The sequence below is a fragment of the Loxodonta africana genome, chromosome 1, assembly GCF_030014295.1.
Source record: "Loxodonta africana isolate mLoxAfr1 chromosome 1, mLoxAfr1.hap2, whole genome shotgun sequence".
NCBI classification, from domain to species: Eukaryota; Metazoa; Chordata; class Mammalia; order Proboscidea; family Elephantidae; genus Loxodonta; species Loxodonta africana.
This window is the reverse complement of record NC_087342.1, coordinates 99,963,970-99,986,537: the sequence shown is the minus strand read 5'-3', so window position 1 is coordinate 99,986,537 and position 22,568 is coordinate 99,963,970. Positions and strand designations below refer to the sequence as shown.

The following is a 22,568-nucleotide window of genomic DNA, read 5'->3' as shown; positions in this document are numbered from 1 at the left end:
GAAATACTGTGTCATCCCACCTGTTCTCTGCTCACACTACAACAAATATATGATGACGTTATCACTAAAGCAATGAAATTCTCACCTCTAAACAGGGTGGAATTTTCTCCTCATATACATGTTTATTTATCTCCACAGTACCACCTGAACTTATCTCTCGTTCTTTTTTTCCTCCTCATTCTAGTCCTATTTCAGATTCTGGTCACATTATGACCTTGTTGATTTAAATTCCTTCTTCAGGTGTTCCCAATCAAATTTCTTTCATGTCCTTTCATTTGTTAATAACAGCTACAATCCACTGAATACTAACTTAGACAGGCACTTAACATATATTATCTTATTAATCTTCCCAACATCCCTGAGATGGGTATTACCATATTGTTTTGCTTCTAAGATGCTCTTTTTAAAAAATCACATTAATATTTCTGTAACCAGGAAACATCTTACAATGGGCTACAAGTGATGAATAATTTGATGAGACGATATTCCCCCCACATCTTCCCACCGTGTTATTGAGGGGAGTTAGAAAGCAAGGACATAAAGAGTTTCGTCCTCATTTGATGGCTGCGCAGCTTGCCTCAGGTCACACGCTTAGGAACTGCAGAGGAAGTACCTGACCTCTGGTCTAATTTAACTCCAAAGACTATCCTGCTGCCCTTTGTTCACAACAGTACCTGGCACCACACAGCACCCCAGGCACAACATGGCAGTTGTTGGTGATTTTACTCTTTAAAATAACGCTTAATAATGACTTGCCAAGTGACTCCTCTCCCAAATGGACTCTTGACAGCTTTTCTTCCCAAAACCTCCTAAAATAGTCCATGTTGGGCAAGCTTATCTATTTACAGACTGTCTTCCTTAGTAACTCCCCTCCCAAAATCTGAGCCTTTGCCACACCTGCCCCTACACATGGATTAAGTTAATTTTCTTCTGCCCTCCTTACTAAATCTTACAGTTAAAGAAACCTCCCTCAGAAGTACTCCCTGATGACTATCAATGTTTTCCCCAGTACTGGGACCCCAGACCTAATGGTTAGTACAGTCAATTCTCATTATTCAAGGCAGCAATTGTTCTTTAAAAAGTTGCCACAAACAATGAATTAGCAAATACTCAACCACTGTTCCTAGGGCAAATACAGGGTTAGGTTACTACAAGCCTCTGGTCACATTTTCATCAACTGATCAATACATTACCTTGTTTTATGTGTTTCTGTTGAAAGGCATCTTATTTAATATACAATGTTGATTCGTTAACATTAAACTCACAGCCGACAGCTCTATAATTCAAGCCTCAACAAAGCTTATCTACCAAATATATTTTCTCCTTAAGGCACATGGCAGTCTTCTTGCACTTAGAAACACTAGACAGCACTAACGCACTACACCTAAGCGTTATTTTAAAGAGTAAAATCACCAACAAAAAGCACATAAAACATGGGATAAATAGACCACAAAAAGGACACTTGTTTACAGTATAAAAGCTAAAACGAAAAGGCAGACATTGTTCAACCTCAATTGGGGAACATGCGTGGCAAGCAACTCAAATTTTTCACCACTCTGAGCACACCCACAAATGACGGTGAAAGTGCCACAAAGTTATTGACTTTCGGATTACAAATAATTTTAGCAAACAAGAGGATTCACAAATACAGAATCTGTGAATAATGAGGATCGACTGGAATAGTCACAGAGTGACAAGATGGAAAATGGGGCCACTATTTCTCTTTCTTAAGAGATGCTATGTCAACAAGGAGATCTGTTTTTTAGGACTTCTGCTTAATACAAACACATCAGAGAGTCAGGAAATTTAAGTTTCAATAAATGAATAAAAATAACTAAATAAACAGACAAAGAGATGTGTTAATAGCAACATCTAATATTATGTAGTAGTCACAGTACCAGATGCTTTCATCCCTACTTTACCAATGAGGAAACAGAGCCTCCAGGAGAGTATGTAACTTGCCAAAGGTCAGAGAACAGATAAGTGAATAAACTTGGTCTGCCTAACTCCAAAGCAAGGGTTTTTTCCAGCACGCCAACTCTGGGCCTCGGCCCCCAAAACAGAAACTGAGAGGGACACACAGGTCCCTGGTCAGCATTTTGATAGTTTTGGAGAATGGTCCCACAACTAAAGATTTACTGAAGATTAAGTAAGATTCTTTTATCTATGATAATCAAGTCAACTCCATGAGAAAATAAAGCCTCTCATCTGGAAGACGCACAAGCCCATCCCATTTTCCTCCAAAACACATACACTAAATGTACATACACAGGAAAACAACTCCCGGCTCGTAGCCATTTCACTTCCAACTCGAAGAAGAAGGGAATGGAGGAATTCCTTTGTTACTAGAACACCCTCCTAACCCCAGTTCTTGTTATGTGCCAACTTAGAGCAAGCCTATAGAACAGGGCAGAACTGCCCCATAGGGTTCCCAAGAAGCAGCTGGTGGATTCAAATTGCCAACCTTTTGGTTAGCAGTCATTGCTCTTAACCACTGTGCCACCAGGGCACCTCCTACCCCCAAGCACGTCCCTTTCTGACGTGGTCTCTTTCTACTGTCCGTACAGTGTCACAGCCAGAAATGACTGGTTTATCATCTCTGCTGCTCCCGCTGTTTAGCAGGAATCACTGGAAGTCTGAAAAGAACAAATGAACACAGCTCAGTACTAAGTATGACAGAGTTAACACCAGTGTTTCACAAAGATGGTAAGAAAAAAATGGCAAATAGCATTTTTCTCATCATCTTTTTGATCTCTCTTCACACAGATTATGCATTCGAAATGCCAACTATATCTATACATTATCTAAATTACATCCAGTTCACATTTTCAGTTAGAATTTTTCAACAACATGGTTACCAACTCGATCACGAAAGAAATCATACAGCAGCTGGTATTATTAATCAAAACAGATATTAAGAGAAATAAACCTGATTTTGGCTATAGAAATAATGGTCGCGGACAAACAGTGCCAACTTGGATCATACAGGTCAACAACACTGAAACTGAAGGAACATGCAGAGATTCCTGAGAACTTTGCTCCTTTCTCATGTCCAACGTGTGAAACTCCAGGTTAACCACAGACATACAGGCACCCACGGTTACCTACAGGAAAGTGGTGGGATCAACCTTCATGCAGTCTTAGGACAAACGGCAGTTCTCTACATGGTAGCAAGTACGAAAGTGGATCTGATTCTCTGACATTCTCATTCCTCCACTGAAACTGCTCTTAGTGAGACCACCAATGACTACCACGCTCCTAAGACCAAGGTACAGTAGGTTGGATGAAGGCCACACAAAGATATCAAGTCCTAATCCCTGGAAATTTGTAAATGTTACCTTGTTTGGAAAAGGGTCTTTGCAGATAAATCAAGGATGTAGAGATGAGGAAACTACTCTGGATTATCCAGGTGGGCCTTAATGCCACAAATGTCCTTAGAAGACAGAGGCAAAGGGATTTTAGAGAGACACAAAGAGTAAGAAGGCAATGTGACCACGGAGGCAGAGATTGTAGTGGTATGGACACAAATGCAGAAATGCCGGGGCACACACCAGAAGATGGAAGAGGCAAGGGACAGATTCTTCCCTACAGCCACCAGAGGGACCTCAGCTCTCCTGGATTTCCGATTTATAGCATCCAGAACTGTGACAGAATTTTAAGCCACCAAGTTTGTGGTAATATGTTACAGCAGCCTCAAAAAACTAATACACATGGGTTATGTCTCTGATCTCATCTTATTCGGCCTCTCACAGGCATTAGACCAAGATGACCATGCTTCTTGAAACAGCTCCTTCTTTTGCTTTCTTGTCACTCAGACCTTAGATCAAATCTTCTGCTCCTTCCCCTTCCCCGGTTTTCCTTCTACCTAAGTGCTCCCTCTTAGCCACCTTGGCAGGCTCCTCCACCACTGCAAAGCCTTTCTCTCAAAGTCCCTAGACTCAGTCCACAATCCTCTACTTCTTCCTTAGAGATCTCATGCAGTCCCTTGGCTTTAAATGCTGAATCAACACGAAGCCCTGGTGGCATAGTGGTCAAGTGCTACGGCTGCTAACCAAAGGGTCAGCAGTTTTAATCCGCCAGGCGCTCCTTGGAAACTCTATGGGGCAGTTCTACTCTGTCCTATAGGGTCGCTATGAGTCGGATTCAACTCAACGGCACTGGGTTATAGATCACAAATGTTTACCTACAAGCCCAAATCTCTTCATCTTGCTACAAATTCATATAATGTAAGTGCCTATTTCATATCTCAACATGCAACTCAAACTCAACATTTGAAATCAGAGCTCTCAACATCCCCTCTCCCACTAACTTGCCCTGCCATCTTGTCCACCTTGTAAATGGTTAACACCTTCCCGGCTGCTCAAGCTGAAATGCTGGGAACTACCTTTGATACCCCTGTCTGCTACAACCTCTCATATACAATACTCAGTTAAGATTCACTGGTCTTCTGTTCCCCTTTCAGTCCGTGCTGAGGACTGCTGACTGAGGCTACTATGTGCTAGGAAGCAGGTATCTTTAGTGGAGACTACATCCACAGCAAAGATACTACGGGGGAGGCTCTGATAGAACAAGGCAGACTCCCCAGGGGTCTGTTTAGAGAGTGCCAGTACCTCCCCAAACTGGACACTGTCGACTACAAGCCTACTGCAAATTGCTACAGAAGGCCCATGCAGTGGAGTCTGCTCCACAGTGAACTCTTTACCAGCTTCCCTGCATGCCCCATAACTCAGGCCTCTGAAACCAACATGGAGTCAGTTAAGGTCTGTCTGCTCCCCCTTTCCGTCAGTGCTGAGGATTTCTGAGGCTGCTGTGTGCTAGGAAGCAGGCATCTTTCGTGGTGCTACACCCCAGACAACAGACTACAGAGGGAGCTCTGATAAAAACAAGGAAGATCGCCCTGGGGGTCCATTTGGAACATGACAATCCCTGCCCTCCCTGGACACTATCATCTGTAAGCCAGCTGTGAATTGCTACACAAAGTTCCTGAAGTGGAGTCTGCTCCCACTGTCAGCATCCCATCTGCCTCCCCGTGCACCCCGTAGCTCTGGCCTCTGAAACCAACATGACTAACCTCCCTGGGGGTCAATTAGGGCTAGTCTGCCCCCACTTCTGGCTGACACTGAAGACCACTGCCTAAGGCGGTTGTGTGCTAGGAAGCAGGCATCTTTAGTGGAAGCTGCACCTGCAGTCAACAGTCTACAGGTAGGGAGACTCTGACAGCAACAAGCAGACCTCCATGGAGAGCTGACCAGAACGTGACACTCCCTCTCCTACCTGGTAACTGCTGGTTGCTAGGCTATTGCAAATTGCTACAGAAGGCCCCCAAAGTGGACTTTGCTCCCATAGTCAGCATACTACCTGCCTCCCTATGCACCCCATAGCTCAGGCCTCTGAAACCAACAGGAAAAACCTCCCTGGGGATGTTTGGGTCTGTCTACTACCCCTTCCAGTCAGCACTGAGGAGTTCTGACTGAAACTGCTGTGTGCTAGGAAGCAAGCATTTTTAGTGGAGGCTACACCCACAGCCAACATACTACAGGGATACTCTGACAGCAGAAAGGCAGATCTCCCCAGGGGTTCTGTTTGGAGTGTGACAACTCCTCCCCCAACTGGTAACTGTCAGCTGCTGGACTGATATGAACTCCTACAGGAGATTCCCTACAGTGGAGTCACATTTAAGTAGAGACTTCTCCCTCAACCACCACAGGGCCACTGGGGCTCTGAAACAAACAACACAGATCTCTCCGAGGTCCTCCTGGGGAGTGCCAGCCCCTCCTCATCCTCCTGAAATAGAGGAAAGTCCACCTGTGGTTCAGTTGAATGCCAGCTCAGATATAAACACCCCCCACAGATCAGGGAAGGAAGCCTTGGGCAAAAGCAGAGGGCAACAACCAACCCCAAGGAGGGGTCCACTGGGTGTGGCTTTTCTGACTAAAAACTTTGTTGCAGATACAGAAAAGGGAAAGAAGTAATAACCAAAGAGACAGGACTTTCCCCTTGGTCCCCTTGGTGGACAGATTGATTAGTACACGATCTCTCACCTGAGTGGCGGTGCCCACAGTGGACGGACTGACTACAGCACGTTCCCTTGTGCGTTTGGGAGACACTGAAAGTTTAAAAACAAGATCTGGAACTTTCAAATCCTAATTAAACCAGGGAGTGAGAAAAAGCTAATGCAGAGAGTGAGAGGAAATGGTAAGCAAAGGCCAAAGGCTCTGCCTGCCTAAGAGTTTTTTTTTTTTTTTGGTAGAAATTTGAATGGAAAAAACACCAAATACTGGGGGAAACTGAGAAAGTTAACACCCTTGAAAATTCCAATGACTCAATTAAAAATCACAAGGCACACAAAAAACAGAAATAATCATGCAAATCCATTCAAATGAACCTGACAAAAGGAGTGAAAGTGCATCTAACCAAAATCAAAACCCAATGCCATTGAATCGATTCTGACTCATAGCAACCCCACAGGACAGAGCAGAATTGTCCCATAGGGTTTCCAAGGAGCAGCCAGTGGATTCGAACTGACGACCTTTTAGTTAGCAGCTGATCTCTTAACCACTGTGCCACCAGGGCTCCTAAACTGCATCTACGGATGAACAAATAATGAAAAAAATTGAAAAATTTAATACAACAACATTAAACATAATTAAAGAACTAAGGGGAAACAGGCCTTTGTCTGTTTATCTAAAAGATGTAAGGAATCCTATGCATCAACAAAATGAAGATCTAAGAAAAGAAATATTGCAACTAAAAGGAACAATAAATGAAATGAGAAACACAACAGAAGGATTTACCAACAGATTTAAACAGGTAGAAGAAAGAATCAGCAAATTAGAGGACAAAATAGTTAAAATTACAGACACTGAAGAGCAACAAAGGGTCAAGAAGGCTGAGCACAGTTTAATGAAATTATTGGACAAGGAATCTAATACACGCATCATGGGAATTCCAGAAGGAGATGAGAGAAAGGGACAGAAAGAATATCTGAATTAATGATGACAGAAAATCTCCTCCATCTGACAAAGGACATGAATCCATGAATCCAAGAAGCTCAAAGAACCACAAGCAGGACAAACCCAAAGAGATCTACACCAAGACACATCATAGTTAGGCTCTCAAAAAGTAAAGATAAAGAGAGAATCCTCAAAGCAGTGAGAGAGAAGCAAACAGTCACATACAAAGGATCCCCAATAAGATTAAGTGCCAATTTCTCCTCAGAAACATTGGAGGCCATAAATGGAATGATGTGTTTAAAGTGCTGAAAGACAAAAGACTGTCAACCAAGGGTACCACGAAACGATCCTTCAAGAATGCGGGTGAAATTAAAACATTCCCAAAAAAAACAGAAGCTCAGAGAGTTCATATCCACCAGCCTGGCCCTACAAAAAATACATTCTATAAATGGAAGGGACAAGATTCTAGAAAGCCATTCAAAGCTATATATAAAAAGAAAGATCCCTAATAAAGGAAAATGCATGGACTTGTATAACAGCAGGTAATAAGGTATTCGTACTTGATAATTCTAAATGTTGTGTGCTTTTTTTTTTTTAATAACAAATATATAAAAAGCAAGGATATAATTATGTCACAGGGCATAAGAAATATAAAGACAATTAGTGATAACAACAACAAGAGGGGAGAGGAATGGTATAAAGAATTTCTTCTGTTACTGAAGTTAAGTTGGTATCAACTTACCCTAGAACGTCATAAATATAAGCTGTAATATATAAGCATGTAATATTCATGGAAACCACTAAGAAAATACACTTATCGACATGGTTAAGTTCTAAAGACCAGGTAGTTATGCAAAAATCAGCACTATGTGAAAATGGAGGATGACCACATCAGAGGACAACACAGAGAATGACTACATCATTACACACCTGCCAATCTACATCATTACACAGCTGCCAAACCAATGAGAATCATGGCCCAGCCAAGTTGACACACAAACTTAACCATCACAGCCTACATTACTCTCACCTCACGGTTTGGCGTTACTACCAGACATATATTGTTAACGCTCAAAATAGTTGGATAGTAGTCTTTTACTATTGTCGTAAATGCAAAATGTCGGATAATGAGATAAGTGAGGAGTATGTGTATATAAAAAGCATACAAAAAAGGAAAGGAGAAGGGAACTAAAAAGGCTCGATAAGCCAGCAACACACCAAAAAAAGCAGTAGTAAAGGATAAAGACAAAGAAGGCTTACGACAAAAAACAAATTACGAAATGGCAGAAGTCACTTCTTACTCGTAATTACAATGAATGTAAATGTACTAAATGCTCCAATCGAAAGGCAGAAAGTGGCAGAAAGGATGAAAAACATAATCCAACTATATGCTGTTTACAAGACACATACCTTAAACACAAGGACACAAATAGGTTCTAAAAGGTCAATTAATCAAGAAGATTTAACAACCATAAATACATATGCAGCCAAAATCAAGTCACTTAAACAGACAAAGCAAACACTGGTAGAACTGAAGGGAGAAATAGACACCAAAAAAAAGAAAAAAACCAAACCAAGCCCATTGCCATCAAGTCAATCCCGACTCATAGCGAACCTACGGGACAGAGAAAAACTGCCCCATAGGGTTTTCAAGAAGGAGCTGGTGGATCCCAACTGCCAATCTTTTGGTTAGCAGCCAAACACTTAACCACTGCGCCCCAGGGCCCCTAGGGCACTTAAATAAAGCAAACACTGGTAGAACTGAAGAGAGAAATAGATAGTAAAATAATAGTTGGAGGCTTCAATATACCACTGTCAATACTGGACAGAGTATCTAGAAAGAAGATCAACAAGGAAACAGAGGACTTGAATGACACTATAAACCAAGCACACTTACCAGATATATATAGGACACTCTACCCAAAAACAGCACAATATATGCTGTACTCCAGTGCACATGGATCATTCTCCAAGACAGACCACATTTCAGGCCACAAAGCAAGTCCTGATAAATTTAAAACTGCAAACTTATATTCTCTCTGACGACACAACATAGTGAAGCTAGAAATCACTAACAGAAAAAAACCTAGAAAAAACACAAACATGGAAATTAAACAACACACTACTAAACTACCAACGGATCAAGGAAGAAATCAGAAGAAAAATCACAAATTTCTTAGAATCAAATGAAAATAAAAGCACAACATACCAAAACTTAGGAGAATGGAGCAAAGGCAGTACTCAGAGAGAAACTTATAGCTAGAAATAAATGTCACCATGAAAAAAGAAGATATCTAATTAACAGCCTAACTCGACACCACCGGGAACTAGAAAGAGAAGAGCAAACTAAACCTACTACAAGAAAAGAAATAACAAAGATCAAAGCAGAAATAAATCAAATCAAAAACAAAACCAATACAGAGAATCAATAAAACCAGAAGTTGATTCTCTGAAAAGATCAATAAAACTGACAAACCTTTAGCTAGACAAAGAGAAAAAATGCAAATAACCAAAACAAAAAGTGAAGGAGGGGGTATTACAACTGACCCGATAAAATAAAAAGAATTCTGACCGAATATTATGACCTGTGCAGAAACAAACTGGATAACCCAGTTGAAATGGACAAATTCTTAGAAGCACACAACCTACCCAAACTGACTAAAGAAGAAACAGAATGTCTCAAAAGACCCATTAGAAGAGAAGAGAGAGAAACCGTGATGAAAAACATCCCAACAACAACAAAAAAGTCCTGACTTCACCAGGGAATTTCAGCAAACATTTAGAAAATTGACACCAATACTATTTAAACTCTTCCATAAGACAGGGAAGGAATACTCCCTAACTCATTCAATGAGGCAAACATAACCCTAATACCCAAACCAGACACAGACACCACAAGGAAACTACAGTCCAGTATCACTTATGAATATAAAAAAAAAAAAAAAAATGCTCAACAAAATACTAGTGAACAGAAACCAACAGCATATTAAGAGTCATATACCATAACCAAGTGGGGTTTATTCCAGGAATGCAGGGATGATTCAACATTAGAAAATCAATCAACAGAATATACCACATCAATAAACAAAGGAAAAGAACAACATGGTCATCTCTATGGATGCAGAAAAAGCATTTGATAAACTCCAATACCCTTTCTGGACAAAACCCCTAAAGGAGATTGGAACAGAAGGGAAATTCCTCGATATGATTCCGGGCATATATGAGAAGCCGATAGCCAAACATTTAATAAAGAAAGACTGAGAGTTTTCCCCTAGAAATTGGAAACTAGACAAGAGTGCCTGCTCTCACTATTTCTATTTAATATTGTATTAGAAGTCCTAGCCAGAGCATTAAGGAAAAAAAAAAAAAAAGAAGAAGGTATCCAGATTGGAAAAGAAGTAAAATTATCTCTATTTGCAGATTATACAATCCCATACATACTCATTGCCGTAGACTCGGTTCTGACTCATAGCAACCCTACAGGCCAGAGTGGAATTGCCCCATAGGGTTTCCAAGGAGCAGCTGGTGGATTTGAACTGCCGACCTTTTAGTTAACAACCAAAGGCTTAACCACTGTACCACCAAGGCTCCATCAAAATTAGAAACTTGTGTGTGTTAAACAACAATATCGAAAATTGAAAAAACAATGATCCAAAATATAGAAAATACCAGAGTACATAAGAAAACTTCTATAGCTAACAGAAGAATTTATCAAGTTGCAGAGTACAAGGCCAACAAATAAAAATCAGTTCGGTTACTATTCACCAGCAATGAGAAATCTGAAAGGGAAGTTAGGGAAATAATTCCATTTACAATAGCATCTAAGAGAATAAAAAACCTAGGAATAAATCCAACCAGGGACGTGAAGGATTTACACAGAGCAAACTATAAAACACTGTTGAAAGAGATTAAAGAAGACTTTAATAAATGGAAAAATGTTCCATGTTCATGGGTTGGAAGACTTAATATTGTGAAGACATCAATACTACCCAAAGCAATCTATAGATCCAGCCAATCTTGATCAAAATTTCAATACCTTTCTTTATAGAAACACAAAAACCAATCCTCAACTTTATACAGAATGGCAAGAGGCCCTGAATAGCTAAAAGCAATGCTGAAAGAGAAGAAGTGGAGAACTCACATTTCTTGATTTTAAAACATACTATATAGCTACAATAATCAAAACAGCCTGGTGCTGGTATAACAACAGACACTTAAACTAATGGAATAGAATTGACAGTCCAGAAATAAACCCACACATCTATCGTCACTTTTTTTTTTTTTTTTTTTGACAAGGGTGTTAAGTCCAGTCAATGCAGAAAGAAGAGTCTCTTCAACAAACAATGCTGGGGAAACTGGATTTCCACATGCAGAAAAACTAAACAGGATTCATTCATACCTCACACCACACACAAAAACAAATTCAAAATGGATTAAGGACCTAAATGCACATACTAAAACGATAAAATTCGTAGAAGAAAAAGCAGGGGCAATACTGTCAGACCTAGCTTTTAACACTATACTAATATAATAACAAAAGCACAAACAGCAAAAGACTAAATAAATAAATGGGACCTCACAAAAATTAAAAACTTTCGCTCATCAGAAGACTTTACCAACAAAATGAGAAGACAAGCTACCGACTGGGAGAATACCTTCTAAAACCACATATCCAACGAAAATCTAATACCCAAAATATATATAAAACTTCAACAACTTAACAACAAAAAGGCAACCCAATCATAAAATGGGCAAAGAGCTTGAATAGGTATTTCACCACACAGGACGTTCAAATGACCACCAAACACATGAAAATATGTTCAGTGTCATAAGTCATCAGACGGATACAAATCTAAACCACAATAAGATACCATTTCACTCCCTCTCTTTTTTTTTTTTTAGGATGGTTAAGATTAAAAAAACAGAAAATAACAAATGTTGGTGAGGATGCAGGGAAATTGGAACACACTGCTGGTAGAATGCAAAAATGGTACAGTCATTGTGGTAAACAGTGTGGCAGTTCCTCAAAAAACTAAAAAGAAGACTACGTGTCTTAGTCATCTAGTGCTGCTATAACAGAAATACTACAAGTGGATGGCTTTAACAAAGAGAAATTTATTCTCTCATAGTGTGGTACGTTATAAATCCTAATTCATGGTGCCAGCTCCAGGGGAAGGCTTTCACTCTCTGTCGGCTCTGGAGGAAGATTCCTTGTCATCAATCTTCCCCTAGTCAAGGAGCTTCCCAGGCTCAGGGACCCCAGGTACAAAGGACGCACTCTGCTCCAGGTGCTGCTTTCTTGGTGGTATGAGATTCCCAACTCTCTGCTTCTTTCCTTTTCCTTTTACCTCTTGAAAGATAAAAGGTGGTACAGGCACACCCCAGGGAAACTCCCTTTACACTGGATCAGGAATGTAACCTGAGTAAGGATGTTACAATCCCACCCTAATCCTCTTCAACACAAAATTACGATCACAAAATGGAGGACTACCACACAATAACTGGAAATCATGGCTCAGCCAAACTGATACACACATTTTGCAGGGGGACATAATTCAATCCATGACACTACCAGATGTGCCAGCAATGCCACTCCTAAGTATATACCCAAGAGACTTGGAAGCAGAGACTCAAAACAGAGACTTGTACACCAGTGTTCATTACAACACTATTCAAAATAGCTAAAAGGTGAAACAACCTAAATGCCCGTCAACAAAAGAAGGGATAAACAAAATGTGGTACATACATACAATGGAATACTACTCAACCAGTAGTAGAAATGAAGTTTTGCTACATGCTATGATATGATGGAGCTGGAAGACATGTCAATCACAAAAGGACAAATATTATTACGATCTCACTTATATAAAAAGACACGAAAAGGCAAATGTATAGGCAACAAACTTTATTTGTGGTTCCAAGGGGTGGAGGGGGAAAGGGGGGATTAATGATGATGGAAATATCACATTGATTAAGGGGGGGGTGCACAGCCAATTATTGTAATTGTTGTTAATAATTATACACCTGAAAAAGTTGAATTGACAAAAGTTGTCTGACAGATATATTTATAACAACGATTAAAAAAATTTTTTTTTTTTTTAATTAGTAGCTGCTGAGGCTGCTTAAGTACAACTAAAAACCTCATGGGATTTGGTTCCTTCATTTGGAGGTTTAGAGTCATGGTTTCATGGAACATTCCAGTTAAATGACCTAATATCATGTTTAATGCTTCTGTTCTACTCCCTAGTTTGATGTGTAGTGCCTGGGGTCTTAAAAGCTTGCAAATAGCCATCCAAGGCACAATCATTGGTCTCTATTCACCTGGATCAAGAGGAGGAAGGAGAGTAAGGAATAGCAATGTGTGGCTAACTATCTCCTTTGCCATGAGACCAGAAGAACTAAAAGGTCCCCAGCTAGCATCTACTGAACATTTTGATCAAAGACTCCTAGAAGAATCCTGACCAAAAGAGGGAAAATAAGAACAGAACTTCACATTTTCATGGACTCCAGACTTTCTGGAGCCATGAAGGTTAGATGAGCCCCTGAAACTATTGCCATGACATAATATTTAAACCTTAAACCAAAAATATCCCCTGAAATCTTCTTAAAACCAAACAGCAGTTTAGCTTAACTAGAAAAAATGTCTGTCTTGAGCATTATGCTCTTTTAAGAACTCTCTCTGTTGGATCAAACTGACAAGGACAATTTAAAAGACTAGACAGGAACCTTAGGGGTTAGGGAATTTATGTTGAGAGGGGAAGAACAACCCAGAAAAGCAGGGTGAGAATGGTTACACAACTTGAAGAATGTAACCAATATCACTAAGTGGTATATGTAGAAACTGCTGAATTGGTGTATCTTTTGCTGTGTATATTCTCAACAACAAAATAAAATTGTATTAAAAAAAAAAAAAGATCCATTGGGACTACTTTTCAATAGACCCTATTCTCTCCCTCTTCACTGTTTCTACTCTGGCCACCACGAACTCTGAAAACCATAAAATGCCTTTTTACCAGTCTCTCCACTCCAACTTCTGACCCCTTAAAATGATTTTCCACACAGTGGCCAGAGTAATCTTTAAAAAAAAAAAAAGACAATCACATTATGCTATTTTTTTAATGCCACCGAACAATTTCCTGTTGTGTTTAAACTCATAAAATTCAAACTTCTTGCCAAAGCCTCAAAGTTCCCTCATGATCTAGCTCTGCGTACCTCCCCTCTTCATCTCTTACCATTTTACCCCTCACAGTCACCACATCCCAACCATACAGGCCTTTTTTTCTGTTCCCAGAATGTGCTGTAGAATTCCTGCCCATGGTGCTCCCTCTACCCCCAAATCATAGGCTGGCTCCTTCTTGACCTTAATCTTGTCTCAAGTCCTAGGTCAAACCTCCCCAGTAGGTTTTCCCTTACCACCCAATGTAAATCAGTTCCTTTTCCTATTTTATTTTCTTCACAATACATCACTCTCTAATATCTTATTTACCTGTTTACTTGCTGACCATCTCCAATCACAAGAAGTTAAACGCTATTCAAAACAAAGGCCTCTTGGTCATTCATGTTTGGTTCTTAACAAGCACCCAATAAATATGTTAAATGACGAAATGAATCCTCCCGTTGACGGTGCAAATCATGATAAAAATTTGAAGGTCTTTCAAACACCACCTAGAGGACAGGACATACACAATCTCTGTGGCTGCCAGCCTGTCACTTCTCAGGAGCTCTGTCACACTGCATCACCTACAACTGGAAGACAATGCCACCCTCTGTACCTGGCCATGATCTGTCACACAGGAGACAGCAGGTAGCAGACACTTTCAGAATTTTCTTCCCAATGATAGAGTTAGAAAAACACTTAAAACTTTTTATCTTCTCTTAATAATGTTTAGTGACACTATATGATTTTTAAAATACATACCCCTTATTAGAATTTAGAAAAATAACAGAAGCATTTAAGCAAAAATTAACAATCAATTCTAATCCTACCTCCCCAAAACAAGACATGTTAACATTTTAAAATACTTTCTTCTTATCTTTTGGGTACCAAATCAGTTGCCACTGAGTTGATGCCTACTCATGACAACCCCATGTGTGTCCGAGCAGAACTTTGCTCCACAGAGTTTTCAACGGCTGATTTTTTGGAAGTAGATCACCAGGTCTTCCTTCCATGGTGCCTCTGGGTGGACTCAAAGCTCCAACTTTTCGGTTAGCAGCTAAATATGCTAATCATTTGTACTATCCAGGGATTTCCATCTTTTGTGTTGTGTAAATATACATAATTAATTACTATATTTAACATTATTGCTACAGTTGTATGGCAGGTTCACAAGTGTTCATTTTATTATACTTGTTAACAGATATACATATTGCATATCTTCTTTTGTATATACCAAATATTTCATAAAGAAATGCATAACAAATTTCATATTTTTCACTTTATATTTACATTAATGACATTTCCTATGTTTATATTGCTTTAACAAGTATCTTTGGTCATAAATCTTTTTTTGAACAACTTCCCTTAAAACTGATTCTGAAGACACATGAGACTATGTGGGCAGCTCCTGTCCGGAGAGGAGATAAGAGGGTAGAGGGGGTCAGAAGCTGGCTGAATGGACATGAAAATAGACAGTGGAGGGAAGGAGCGTGCTGTCTCATTAGAGGAAGAGCAACTAGGAGTATATAGCAAGTTGTACATAAATTTTTGTATGAGAGACTGACTTGATTTGTAAACTTTCATTTTAAGCACAATAAAAACTTTTAAAAAAATGATTCTGAGAAAGAGAATGACTAGATTTAAAAAATATTTTTAATATGATTTTGTTAAGTATTATCACATTTCCAGATAAGTTCTGCCAATTCACATTTTTACCAGAAGCATCTGAAAGTACTTTTTTCAATATACCCTGACCAATACTGAGTATTAATAGTTTTAAATATCTGCCTGATGGGAGAAACAGTCAGTTATCTTGTTTTAATTATATGCTCTTTTGAAATTAAAAAAAAAAATTCCAATTTTGAATGATATTAATTTTTTAATGATGAATAATTTGGCCTTCAAGCTAATTCATCCTGGAAAATTAAAACAACACTTCTAATTTTGGGGAAATGTAGAAACTTAGTTATAATTTACACACACACATGACTGACCCCAAAAAGCTATTTTAATATAAATAGGGAAATTAAAACCAACCCTGTTACTGTATAATGTTTCGACAACAACACTTTTTTCCCCCAACAGTGAGGAAGTGCCTGGGGCACAAAAAAATTAAAAAAGAGTAAAAAGGAAAAACAATTTCAGCATACAAATACGTCAAGCCCCTCCTGTCTTATGGTCTAGATTTCTTTGGGTTAAAAAAGGATCATAAAACCAAAAACCCTAAACTAAAATGGAATTTCCTTTTTAAAGAAGGGAACCAATATGAGAAAATTCAAATAGTCACATTTTCTAATTCAGTCTTCTTTAAATAATCAAGACAAAGAGATGAAAGCAGGAAAGAAGGAAGGAAGAGGAAGACAGGGGAAGAAGAGGAGGAAAGGACGGCAGGAGGAAGGGAGGAAGGAAAGAATCATCCTAGTAACCTCAGAGGTAGTAAGATAAGACTAGTTACAATTGCCGGCCACCATGTACTATTACAGCTACAAAGTCTAACTTCCTACAACAGCTGGGAAGCAGCAAACAGCTCTACTAAATCATCACTCCCTGCTCACCTCAGGCAAACAAGAAAAAGGCTACTTCAAACAGATGACATCCTAGCTGGCAATGACAAAGGAGGCTCTCAACAGTATATCCAGTCTGTCTGAACCATTACACATGACTCTAAATCATTTAGATGATGTCTGCGAAGTTTTCTTCTGAAGTGAATATTACAAAGGGAAAGGTGGAGTTGGTAACAACAAAGATTAGTTTCTAGAATAAAGTGATACAGTTTTGTCCACTTTTTAAAATAATTTCAACATAACAACTTAGACATCAGGTTCCTATTGTTAAGTGCGGTTGAGTCGCTTCCAACTCATAGCAACCCTATAGGACAGAGCAGAACTGCCCCATAGGGTTTCCAAGGAGCAGCCGGTGGATTCCAACCGCCGACCTTTTGGTTAGCCGCCAAGCTCTTAACCATTGCTCCAGACCAGGTGTTGAAATTAGCATTGTCTTAACATTTTACAGCCAAAATCAAAGACAGCAAGGAACTATATGCCTTTGATTTTGTATTTTAAGTCCTTGCAGTAAAAACATATATAGCTGGAAAACAAGTGACATTATCATCTGTGGCCCTGAACACATTACTAAAGACTTAGTCCAGCAGTATCAAATAATTATAATCAAGATGAAATCTCCTCATTGATAATCAAGTTGAGAGAGGAAGAATGAAAATTAAACATGTGAAAGCCCTTCAAAAAAAAAGCAGGAATAAAAATACAACGATCTGAATAAAAATGCCAAACAAGCTTTCCGTTAAGAAACTTAATGACACTATCAACTCTAACGTACACTGTATATACACAGCGGTTGCACCTGTCTTACCATAGATGTGCAAACGTAAGGGAAGGTTTTCCTTCCTAAAAGTCTCCTTCAGAAAGAGAAAATTGATTTACTATTAAATCCTTATTTTTCTGAAGCAGACACAATTATTTTACACTAAATGCCACCAAGGCAAAAAAAGGAAAAACCTTAAAAAAAAAAATTTGAAGTGAAAATCCAGGCATGCAGTCACGCGCAGGGGAATAACACATGGGATTTCAAAAAGGGAAGAGCGTGCCGATAGAGTCACTGTGCAGGGACGTCTGTGCAGCCAGAGTCTGTGAAAGGAGGGGCACAGGTCTCCTCACTGGAGAGGACACTGACGTCTGGAAGGGCCTCAAGCAGCACTAGTGTTGGATGCTTTGTCAAGGTTATTTTTTTAAAAAAAAAGCAAAAATATAGTTTTAAACACAGATTTAATACTTATTTCTGGAGCATGATCTCACAATTACAAGTGGTAGACACCACTGAAAAAGGTATTTTGAGCATGATTAATAAAGGGATGCAATAAAAGCTCTGGAATGTTGGGAAGATCACAAATGACACCCAAACGATGGCAATCTCCTTATGTTGTATGAATGAATTCTTGTTGTGTGCGATAAAATTCCAATCACAGCAACATTCACTAATTTGAAGGTGCTCTATTTCAAACACCTTGTAAGGAAGTGAATCTGATAGCCCCTGGGGCAAAAAAAAAAAACCACTGTCAATAACTTTAAAGTGTTTTTATTGTTGTTGTTAGGTACCATCAAGTCGATTTCAACCCATAGCGACCCTATGTGACAGAGTAAAACTGCTCCAAAGGTTTTCTTAAGCTTTACAGGAGCAGATTACCAGATCCTTCTCCCAGGGAGCAGCCGAGTGGGTTCAAACCACCAACCTTTCAGGTAGCAACAGAGCACTTCACTGTGGTGCCATCAGGGCTCCTTTCCTTCGCCTTATTATGGTTGTGTCCTGTTACTCAGAATTCTACATCAGTGAAGGGTACTTTCTGGGGTGATGAAATTGTTTTATGTCTTGATATGGGTGATAATTACATGGGTATATGCATGTGTTACAATTCATCACGTTATACGTTTACAATTCATGCATTTTACTATATACCAATTATACCTCCACAAAGTACTGTTGGCACAAAAAAATAAACTTTAAAAATTCTACACTACATTAAGTACTACTACTGGTCCATTACAGAAAGCATTCGCTGTGTTGCTATCGAAAACTACATAGAAGATTCCTCAACCATTTTGTATGGGAGTGAAAATCTGAGGACTAAACTCAGAACAAAAACCTGAGAGATAACACTGATTCCCTGCCTTTATTTTTCTCCCAGCTAGCCAAGCTGCTACAAATGAGTGGAGGTGGGAGCGGAGGATACTGCATTTACGGAGGTCAGAGTGCTTTTTCCCAGATGGTGTTCGGGACAATTAAATGGCTATGAAACTTTTCCAACAGTTAACAATTATATTAAAGAACCACTTCTTCCAAGGCAAAATACTGAGCTTTGCATTTTCCGTCATCTTTGTGACCATCATTATACATTGAAAACTGCTGAAGAATTACATACGCATGTTCTGCTCCATCCTGGTGACGTGTGCATTTATCTACTCTCATTATTAAGATAACTTATGCTTGAAGGCAGAGGAATTCACTTATCCATATTTATGGAAAATCAGATCAAATGCGGGATAATTTTAAAGGAAGATGAAAAGTAAACCTAAGGTATTATAATTAGATCTTTCTTTGTCAGAAAATGAGACATGAACCTGGGAGATGGTAAGAATTAACAAGAGTTCAAACTACAAGGTTAAACAGGCTAGGAAGGACAGCTATATTTGACTGAGACAGAGAAGCACAAGGTACTTTTGGCAGCTGGAAAACACCTAAGAAAAAAGAGTTACAAGATCCAACACTTCATTTTGCATCACTCAGATAAGATGCAAATACCAACAGAACATCTACCGAATATGGAGAAGGAGAAAGCTATATCTAGCAATATACAAACACAAAAATAACGTGCAGGTAATGTCACTGACATTAAAAAATAAATGTTGGGGGGAAGGGGAGGCTAATGGTGATGGAAATGTCACATTGACTAAGAGTAGGGTTGCACAGCCAATTATTGTAATTGCCGTCAATAAGTTATACACCCATAGAAAGGTGAATTGGCAAAAATTGGTAGATATATCTATGACGACAAAAAAAAAAAAAATGAGCAGCTGCTGAGGCTGCTTATGTGCAACCAAAAACCTCATGGGATTTGGTTCCTTGGTTTGGAGGTCTGGGGTCTTGGTTTCATGGGGCATCCCAGTTAATTGGCCTAATAATATGTTTACTGTTTCTGTTCTACAGAAGCATCCTGATCAAAAGGGCGGAAATTCAGAGCAGAATTTCACATTCTCATGGATTCCAGACTTTCTAGAGCCATGCAGGGTAGATGAACCTCTGAAACCTTTGCCCTGGCATAATCTTTAAACCTTAAACCAAAAATATTCCCTGAAGTCTTCTTAAAACCAAACAGTAGTTTAGCTTAACTAGCAAAAAATGTCTGCCTTGAGCATCATGGTCTTTTAAGAACTATCTATACTGGAACCCTTAGGAGGGCAGTGAATTTATGTTAATGGCAGAAGAACAACTCAGAAAAGGAGGGTGAGAATGGTTACACGACTCAAGGAATGTAATCACTGTCACTAAATGGTACATGTAGAAACTGTTGAATTGGTGTATGTTTTGCTGTATATATTCTCAACAACAAAATTAAAAAAAAATTTTTTTAATGTCTGTCGTACATCAATAGCACCTTTCATTTTTTTCACATTCCAAATGCTTTATGCGTTCAGATTAGTCTACTAGGAAATTCTCAGGAAGTAGGTCAGGAGAGACACCATACCTACCTTGAATCATCCTCAATGAAGAATGGCTGAAAGGTGGTAGCAGAAGAGAAAGTACTCTCCTTATTCCCAATCCAATGCCCACTAATAACAAAGTAAGTAAAACCCAAAGTGCAAAATTTCCCTTTCTCACTATTTTAGTCATTCACCAACAAAATACAAAATTGACTAATGTTAGCAAAAGAAAACTGCATGTAATCAACCTGAGCATTTATAACCTCTGCAGAAAAAGGAAAAGAAACCCAAGAGTTCATCTGTTCTGTCTCTACCTCAAATGATTTAATCTAAAGTATCTCTGTTCTATGGAGTCCTGGTGGTGCAGTGGTTAAGAACTGAGCTGCTAACCAAAAAGGTCAGCAGTCTGAATCCACCACCCCCTCCTCGGAAACCCTACGGGGCAGTTCTACTCTGTCCTATCTATATATAGGGTTGCTTTGAGTCGGAACCAACGTGACAGCAATGGGTTTCTCTCTGTTCTATAGTCACCACAGAGTCCATCATTTCTTTTAGTAGCATGTATTTCACTGCCTCCCAGTCCTTCTAGTCACGTATTTCTAACATCTTACTTATATTTCCTCCTACTGTTATAAAATCCCTTTACAATCCTGCCATCGATGTAAGAACACAGGCTGCTGCCAGAGTAGTGGTAAGAGAAGTGATCAGAAGAGAAGGGGCCAACCTTGAACGTGTGATACTGGGTCTGAGTTTTCTCACCCACAGCCGTTTGAATCCACCAGGCACAGCCACTCCTTGGAAACCCTGTGGGGCAGTTCTATTCTGTCCTATAGGGTCACTATGAGTCGGAATCGACTCAACAGCAACAGGTTTGGTTTCTTTGGTTTTTTTTAAGTGAGTTATTCGGACAAGTGACTCTGACATTCTATGACTCTATGATCACACCATAATTATATATAATCTATTAAGAGAACTACTAAATTCTCCTTTGCTATTTCTAGTTAAAATATCTACTAACACTTTCTGACAATTGCCTACTGTTTACAGTTTTTTCACTCAGAAACATTTTTCTGAGATCTTCATTGTATTTTTATACTGTGAAGATCTAACACTAAATATGATGAAGAGTTTTCTTGACGTATCATTCCAACTATATAGCTTATCAAGGGTTTTAAATGCAAAGGCATTGTTGAGTCTTATTTAAGTGGTTTCCTTATCACCTTGAGTTTGTACTACTACCATTTGTATAAAACCAATCCTATGCCCACACTGAATTTCTACAGCTGTCTACTTTCCTTAAAAACATTATCTTGCCCTTAGCCAGCTATATTCACCAACTTTTCTAAACCATCAGGCATTCTGGATTTTGATCCACTTTTCTATTGAGCCACATATCCCAGCCAACTAGATGTCATTCGCAAACTTAACCAGCGTACTCTGTGTGTCACCATCTAAGACTCTAGTGAAAGTATCAAAAAGCATTGGGCTCAGGACCCATCTGACAGAATTCACTTTAGCATGCACCCTCTCTACCCCCACACCCACTCGCCGCAAGCTGGGGACCGGTGCTGAGTCATGGTTAACTGTTTCAAGAGGTCCTTGATACTCATGGTCTCAGTCTACCTTCTTTCGCCACGGAATTTGACACCTCTCACATACACTGCTACTAAACCATCACAACATGAAAGGCTATAACGTGACAGGACAGAGACCCATAACCAATAAATAACCTACAGTGGGTGCCCTAAGACAAGGTGAGGCTGTAGCATCATCCTCTTCCTCAAAGAATATATACTGGCACATTTCTACTCCCACCAGTTTAACTGAATGTTTACCAAAAAATCAGCCATCTGTGTTCCCAAACCTGTCTGTGACTTACAATTATGACTATTTAACTTGTTAGTGTCATTACATAATTTAATTACTACCTAAACCAATGAAACATGAGTGCAAAAACAAAGCATTATTTCTATGAAAACTATGTTGAATACTTTGAATAGATTAGAAGACAAGTTCCTATAAAAAAGGTGCCGTCAAATTAGCATGAGCAAGATAACTTAAAGACTGGTGAACAAACTATAAAAATCTACAGAGTGCCCTCAAGTTGCTTAACAAATATCTTTAGATTCTCACTCTATTTAATGAAACTGGAAATTAATTAATTAATTAACTAACTCTTACTTAGGCACTTATTTGCCAGTAACCAGCAGGATTAAACAAATTGCTCATTTTAAGCTAGTATGTGTT

The 22,568-nt window shown here is 39.1% G+C and overlaps 1 protein-coding gene across 2 annotated transcripts in view; it reads right to left on the bottom strand.

Annotated features, from left to right (window-relative positions):
- ZFAND3 (zinc finger AN1-type containing 3) overlaps nt 1–22,568 on the bottom strand; it is a 391,346-nt gene that overhangs the window by 261,207 nt on the left and 107,571 nt on the right. The gene's annotated exons all lie outside the window — the stretch shown is intronic.